We start from the raw sequence: 8494 nt of genomic DNA, 5'->3' as shown, positions 1-8494 counted from the left end.
AAATTTGAAAATAAAAAAAATTCAAAAAAAATTCAAAAAAGAAAAATCATAAAATTTCCTTTAGGTGGAGCTCCACGTGGCCGCGACCTTTAGTCCCGGTTCCAGTTTGAACCGGGACTAAAGGGGGGAGGCATTAGTAACGACCCTTTAGTCCCGGTTCAAGAACCGGGACTAAAGGCCCTTATGAACCGGGACTGATGCCCCCTTTTCTACTAGTGACAGTTCAATCACCCGGAACTGCTTTGCCTAGTTACTCCTGCAGCATGGCAAGCCATTATCTTGTTCATCTCAGTTACAACATCTCTGATGGACAACCTTTCAGTTGGTCTTTGCTACTGCATTCTAGGGCAAGTCTTGTGACAAAGTACATGATACTATTGATATCTCCCCGTGTATTCTCAACTGATAGCAGAAGAGGGTCAATAATCTCGATTAGTTGTGTTGGATATGCCATCTTTGCATACTCTAGTAAGGTAAATCCATCTGTGAACATTGCATCTGCAGGCGTCTTTGATGTAAACATCTCAAGGAGCACGATACCAAAGCTATAGACATCCCCACATGGAGAAATCTGACCACCTTCACCATACTCTACAGTGCACAAACCCACATTAATAATATGTCAAACCACCCCAACACTTGTTGGATCTAAAAACAGGATAAAAAAATGAGTTACCTCGAGCAACATATTCAATTGTTCCAACCACTAAACTCTTCTAATTGATCAATTGCTCGCCTTCTGGATCAATGAGATGTTAAACATTATCTTGTGTAGCACGCATAGGTAGTTAGAGATAGATATATCTTAACAATGTACTCATTTATCTTTCTATCTCTTCTCCTGTAATCCCTCGATGTATCTCCTCTCTGTTACGATATGTATGCGCTATTGGGAGGTGCGTCCCAACAGATCAATATATACCCTGCGGGCCTCTTGTTTGGAGGTTGAGACGCTTCGACAATCTTCCACATGGTATCAGAGCTACCCTCTTCCCCTTCGTCTAGCTATCCCTCCCGTCCACCCTTCTTCCACCTCCAAACTCGACAATGTCGACGTCCACCTCGGTTATCTCTAACGGCCTCAACAACAACGTCTCCGAACCCCTCACTCGTTCCAATTATGTTCTCTGGTGTGCCTAAGCTCGTTCCCAGATCATGGGGGCGGGCCTCTTCGGGTATGTCGACAAAACCCTAGAAGCACCACCCAAAACCATCACCAGCAAGAACGCCGAGGGCAAAGATCAGGTGGCTGTGAACCCTGCTTATGCGCCTTGGCTTATCCAAGATCAACAGATTGTTGCCTATCTTCTCCGCAATCTCTCGAAAGAAGTCCTAATCCAAGTAGCATCTCTTGAAACCTCCCATGCCATCTGGTCTGCCCTCGCCAACATGTTCTTTGCCCAATCCCTCTCCCGTTGCAACCACATCCGCATCTCCCTCACCACTGCTCAGAAGGGAACCCAGTCTGCTGCTGGGCTATATGTGAGGTCTTGTTGATGAGATTGCAGCGACCGAGAAACCCATAGATGAGGACGAACTCGTGTCTCACGTCATATCCGGGCTCGACATGGAATATCAGCCCATCATCAGCGCTATGGATGTGCGTCCTGAGCCAACCACCATCGACGAACTCTTCGACATGGTGTCTACCTTCGACCAGAGGGTTGAGATGTTCCAAGGCACCGGCGGCCAAGCCTTCAAATCATCGACCAACGCTGCCTCCCGTGGATGAGGTGGCCCTTCCAAAGGCTACCGTGGCGGTGGCGGTGGTTCTCGTCCTGGTGGGTATGACGGCGGCGGTGGTGGCGGCCACTACCCCAACTCCCACGGTGGTGGCAGTGGTGGCCACTACGGTGATGGTGGTGGCAACCATGGTGGTGGCTATGGTGGCCACTACTCCAACTCCGGAGACAGCGGAGAACACAACTACAACAATGGTGGTTGCCCCTTCTACAACAACAACAGGGGAGGCCAGAACAACTACAATAATAACTTCAGAGGGTATGATGAATATGAAGGAAAATGTCAGATTTGCAAAAAAAACTAACCATATTGCAAAGCAATGCAAGTGGCGCTATGCAGATGATAATTCACAGAAAAAGAAAGTTGCCACAGCAGCCAACAAGTCTTATGGAGTAGATACCAATTGGTATGCTGATTCTGGTGCCTCCAACCACATCACCCATGAGCTCGAGAAGGTCACCATGCATGAGAAATATCATGGTCATGAGCAAGTTCACAACGCTGATGGTACAGGTATGGAGATAAGCAATATTGGTCATTCAATTATTCCTTCCCCACATAGAGATATCCACCTCAATAATATTTTGCATTGTCCAACTTCATCAAAAAATCTCATATCCGTTCATCGCATTGCCCTTGACAATCATGTATTTTTAGAATTTCACCCATTCTTCTTTTTGATCAAGGATCAGGTCACGAAGCAAATCCTCTATCTGAGGTAGATGCGTGGATGGACTGTACTCGTTGATTCCTCAAGTTAGCGATTCAATAAACAAGTGTGTAGTGCCATCAAGTTGTCGTTGGAGAGATGGCATGCCCGTTTAGGCCACCCTTCTTTTTCCATTGTCAAACAAATTCTTAGTAAAAATAAACTCCCGGTTGTTGGGGAGCACAATTCTGAAACTATTTGTGACTCTTGCCAAAGAGCAAAAAGCCATCAGTTGCCTTATCCTGTTTCCACTAGCATTTCTGTTAAGCCATTACAACTCATATTTTCAGATGTATGGGGTCCTGCTCCTCTCTCTGTTGGGAGACATGCATACTATGTTAGCTTTATTGATGATTATAGCAAGTATACATGGATCTATCTTCTTAAGAAAATGTCTGATGTGTTTCAAGTCTTCCTCAATTTCCAAGCTCTTGTAGAAAGGAAGTTTGATAGGAAGATCACCGCTGTCCAGTCTGACTAGGGCGGCGAATACGAAAAGCTAAATTCTTTCTTTCAGAAGCTAGGCATTTCTCACCATGTATCATGCCCCCACGCACACCAGCAAAATGGCTCCGCAGAGCGGAAACACAGACACATCGTCGAAGTGGGACTCTCCCTACTTGCGGCTGCTTCCATGCCCCTCAAGTTTTGGGATGAAGCCTATCTCACTGTTGTTCATCTTATTAACATCCTACCCAGCCGAGTTATTAAGAATGAAACACCCACTGAGCGTATTTTCCACACTAAACCAGATTATGCTCCTCTTCGTATTTTTGGTTGTGCATGTTGGCCCAATCTTCGTCCATATAACAACAGAAAACTCATGTTTCGTTTCAAACAGTGTGTTTTTCTGGGTTATAGTAGCCAACACAAGGGAGTCAAGTGTCTAGATGTCTCCACTGGTCGTGTCTATATTTCTCGCGATGTTGTCTTTGATGAAACACAATTTCCTTTTGCTAAACATCATCCAAATGTCGGTGCTCTCCTTCACAAAGAGATCCTACTGTTAGCTCCTCATCTCATAAAGAGTGATAGTGGGGAAGCAAATAATTGTGATGATCAAGTTTTGCCTAACTCTCCTAATGGTTTACCTGAGTACTCTATTTCAGAAGTTACTACAGATCACAGTGGTGCAAACAGTGCTGAAAATGGTGTCCAAAATCAAGCTACAGGGCAATATTTCATGTGCACGCATTCCTCCGGTGGATCTGCTTCGGGATCCCCCAGGTGCCTGCGCCAGATGGGATAGGCGAATCTCTCGCTGGCGGATCAGCCGCGGGATCACGCCAGGGCCCGCCTCTCCGCTCCTGTCGGGCTCCCCACCCGGCTTCTCATGCTCACGCTGTGCTGGTCGGTCCGAGGGCCCCACATCTCCCTCGCCAGGCGTTGCTGGGCCCGTCACGGGCGCTGCTAGGCCCGCCACCACCTTACCAGTCGCGCCTCATTGGCGCGGGCCTGCACCAACTGACCGACCTGCTCTCGAGGCCCGACCGGCGCATGATTCCCCTAGCGCGGTCGGATCGCGCGCCGCTGCCCTTGAATCAGCCTCGGGATCCCGTGCTGCAGAGGATCTGCTGTTGCAGTGGCCCGGATCTCCTGCGGCTGACTCCCCTGTGATCGTTCCTACACCTCCACGAACACGGCTTCAACAGGGGGTAATTACAAAAATATTGCATGACTTGCTTGACAGGTGAATCTAGTGAACCCAAGACTCTGCATGAAGCTCTTGGTGATTCACGCTGGAAACAAGCAATGGAGGATGAGTTTTCTGCTTTGCCACGCAATAAGACGTGGCACCTAGTTCCTCATCGTGAAGGTATCAATTTAATTGATTGCAAATGGGTCTATAGAATTAAGAGAAAGTAGATGGCAAAATTGATCGGTTCAAAGCACGTTTGGTAGCAAAAGGATTTAAACAGCGCTATGTCATTGACTATGAAGATACTTTTAGCCCTGTTGTCAAAGCTGCATCTATTCGTCTTGTGCTCTCTGTTGTTGTTCCAGGGGGAGGAGTCTCAGACAGCTAGACGTACAGAACGCGTTTCTTTATGGTGTTCTGGAAGAGGAGGTCTATATGAAACAACCTCCTGGGTTTGAGGACAAAAATGTGTCGTTTCATGTCTGCAAACTTGACAAGGCTTTGTATGGGCTCAAGCAAGCACCTCGAGCATGGTACTCTCGGTTGAGTATGAAATTGCAAAAGCTTGGGTTTCTTCCATCCAAGAATGACACTTCTTTGTTTATTTACAACAAGTTTCAGACCATCATTTTTGTTCTCATTTACGTTGATGATATTATTGTGACTAGTTCACATAATGAAGCAATAACAGCACTGTTAAAATATCTTAGGGCAGATTTTGCTCTAAAGGATCTAGGGGACTTACATTACTTCTTAGGCATAGAAGTCAAGAAAACTGAACATGGCATTCACTTATTACAAGGAAAGTATGTGACTGATCTGTTAGGCAGAGTTGGTATGCAAAATTGTAAACCTTCTCCAACTCCCTTGTCCAGCTCAGAACAGCTATCCTTGACAGAAGGAGCACTTTTGAATCAGGAAGATAGCACCAGTTACAGGAGCATTGTTGGAGAATTACAGTACTTGACTCTTACTCGACCTGACATTTCCTTTGCAGTCAATAAAGTTTGCCAGTTTTTGCATGCACCTACTACAACCCATTGGACAGCTGCCAAGCACATCTTGAGGTATGTAAAGAATACAACACACATTGGTCTAGCTATAAACAATCCTCGTCTCTTCGCATCAGTGCTTTTTCTGATGCGGATTGGGCTGGTTGTGTGGATGATAGACGCTCAACAGGGGGATTTGCTATCTTTTATGGACCTACTTTGATTTCATGGTGTGCCAAGAAACAAGCTACTGTTTCCAGGTCCAGTACTGAGGCAGAGTATAAAGCATTAGCTAATGCTACAACTGAAATTATTTGGGTGCAAGCTTTGTTAAGAGAACTTGGAGTATCACATACTCACACGCCTATACTTTGGTGTGGCAACCTTGGTGCAACCTATCTTTCTGCTAATCCTGTTTTTCATGCAAGAACTAAACACATTGAGATAGATTTTCACTTTGTCAGAGAAAGAGTTGCAAACAAAGAATTGGATATCAAATTCATACCTTCTAAAGATCAGATTGCAGATGGGTTCACAAAGGCACTTCCTACAAGAAGCTTTGAAGACTTTAAGCATAATCTCAACTTGTGTAGTTGTGATTAAGGGGAAGTGTTAACCATTATCTTGTGTAGAACGCATAGGTAGTTAGAGATAGATTTATCTTAACAATGTACTCATTTATCTTTCTATCTCTTCTCCTGTAATCCCTCGATGTATCTCCTCTCTGTTACGATATGTATGCGCTATTGGGTGGTGCGCCCCAATAGATCAATATATACCCTGCGGGCCTCCTGTTTGGAGGTTGAGACGCTTCGACAATCTTCCACATGAGAATCTTCGCCAGGCCAAAGTCCCCGACATGAGCAACCATGCCCTCCCCAAGAAGAATGTTATTGGGCTTCAAGTCACAGTGAACTATTGCTGGCTGGCAGTTGTTGTCCAAATAGTCTAGTGCCGCCCAATATCAGCGACAATGCTCAGTCTCTGCATTAGTGTTAGAACTTTGACTGAATTAGGTGCATATGTGTCCTGATGTAACCACTTATCAAGATCACCGTGAGGCATGAAATCAAATACAATGGCTTTGAAGTCATTTTGGTTCAAGCCAGAGCAGCAAGTTCTGATACCAATCAAATTCCGGTGGCGAATTTTGCTAAGCACCTTACACTCAGCCACAAAACTTTTTGAAGATCCAGATTGCTCAGCGTCAAAAACCTTCACAGCGACAGTAATTACGGACTCTTTCAGCAGCAGCCTGCCCTTATAAACACATCCATACCATCCTGTGGCAACTATATTATTGTCTGTGAGGCCATCTGTTGCCTGGGCCAGGTCTGAGTAAGAAACTCGAGGATACATGTCATCCATGAACGACGGAGATAATGGTGCTGTTCTGACAGATGGTACTCTTAATTTATTTTTTGAGAAGACAACTAGTGCTAGGATCAAGCAGATAAGTAAGATGATACTAGCACTAGAAATCACTGCATTTCAAACAACTCGTGTTATTCTTTGATTGTGCACAACTGGTCTGGTTGGGCATGAAGGCAAACGCAATTCGGAAATACCACCAAAACTTATCATTTCCATAAAATAAGAATCCGGTCAAATTGGCAAACACACACTGGTGGAAAAAGGGCCTTTGGTCGCGGTTCGCAACTGCCATTAGTCGCGGTTGCGCAACCGCGACCAAACAGGCGCGACTAAAGGCCCCCCCCCCTTAGTCGCGGTTGCTTAAGAACCGCGACTAAAGGCCCGTCCACGTGGGCGCCAGGCGGCCGTCGGGGCGGAGGACCTTTAGTCGCGGTTCTTCTGGCCAACCGCGACTAAAGGCCGCCGCAGGTTTAGGGTTTTAGCCCCCCCCCCTAAACCTGTTTTCTGTTTAATTTGTATTGTTTTATTTCTTTTGTGCTTTATTTTAATTTTGAAGGAGTTTCACATATTCTACGGTACTACATACATGCATATGAATGTACAATTTCAAACAAATTTGAAATTAGAACCAAAAAGAATTCAAGAGGAATATACAATATATATTCAATATCATCGGATGATCATATACAATTTTGAACAAGTTTCCATACATAATTTAATGCATATAAAGTTCTACGTCCTCGTAATGGTGTTCTCCTTTAGGATGGAGGACTTCCCTCCTGAACCATCCAGCTAGTTCCTCTTGAAGTGGTCGGAAGCGAGCTTCTGGACTAAGCATCATCCGGAGGTTATTCCTCTGAGCATTGGTATCACTCGGAACCCGCTCAGAGGTGTATCTCCGGATCATCTCACAGACATAGTATGCACATAGATTGGTCCCCACTGGCTGAATATCCTCACCATTCTTAGCCTTTGACCTTTTGAATTCTAGCTCTTTTTTGAATTCACCGACCTTTGTATCTACGAACCGTCTCCAAACCCTACGAGGCAAAGAAAATTAAATGAACAAGAGAGTTATTAGTTACTTGATATTAGGAAATGAACGAAATAGGCCGATCGATATAGAGCGCAAATGAATGAAAATAATTACTTCTGCAGCATTCTTCTCATGCCGCCCCAAAGCTTTGGATCCTTATTCAGAGAGTCGTGGACGAGACATTCTGAGGTGTCAACTTTAATTACTAGCAGAATCCAGTGGAACCTGCGGACACGATACATGCACAGTACGTCATGCATAACTCATCGATTAGCCGGCCACATACCATGCATGGAGTAAACAAAAGAGAATGTGCTCAAGACAGAAACACTCACCCAAAATGGTAAGGAAATAGAATATCACTTTTGAGTTCCTGCTGAGTTCCTGCTTTGTAAGAAACTGCCACAGGTCTGCCTCCATGTCGGCGGGGTGATGCTCCAACACATATCCATTAACGATGTGTGGGTCAATGAACCCAACATCATGGATGTTCCTTACTCTGCATTCCTTAATCTTTTTTGTTCTCTTATCGACAAAAGTGAAACCAGCAATTCGTGCCTTCTTTGGCTTATTCCACTCCTGGACGGTGATCGAGACGTTGTCTCTAACAATGGCTCCGCATTGGTTGACAAACTTGGTGGCGTTCTTGCGGGGCTCCAGCGGCCTGCCGGTTGCACTGTCGACAACCTCGATGGTGCATGTTTCTCCTTGTTTCATCGTCTTGGTTGCGCCACGCTTTGACGACGTACTCGATTGTTTCGACGATCCGGCCGAGGGCTAAAATAAGAAAGAGAGTCGCGCGCGTTAGTACACACATATTTATTCAAATCAGTTAGTTTGTATCACCAGAGGCTCAATGTATATATATACCTCGGCGCCGGAGGTGGTTGCTACTTCCATTTGAAGATCGTCGTTTATCGACGTTTGTTCGGCATCATCTTGCTGACGGCGCCCTTCATCTTCACCGTCAAGGTTCAGATAAGAAGAGATATCATCTTCTT

At 45.3% G+C, this 8494-nt stretch overlaps 1 pseudogene; it reads right to left on the bottom strand.

The window, feature by feature from the left end:
• Window positions 1-227: 227 nt before the first annotated feature.
• The window catches only part of LOC123139561 (probable LRR receptor-like serine/threonine-protein kinase At3g47570), an 11491-nt pseudogene continuing 3224 nt past the window's right edge, over window positions 228-8494 (bottom strand).

The sequence above is a fragment of the Triticum aestivum genome, chromosome 6B (genome assembly GCF_018294505.1).
Source record: "Triticum aestivum cultivar Chinese Spring chromosome 6B, IWGSC CS RefSeq v2.1, whole genome shotgun sequence".
Classification (NCBI taxonomy): domain Eukaryota; kingdom Viridiplantae; phylum Streptophyta; class Magnoliopsida; order Poales; family Poaceae; genus Triticum; species Triticum aestivum.
This window is presented reverse-complemented; position numbering and strand designations above follow the sequence as displayed.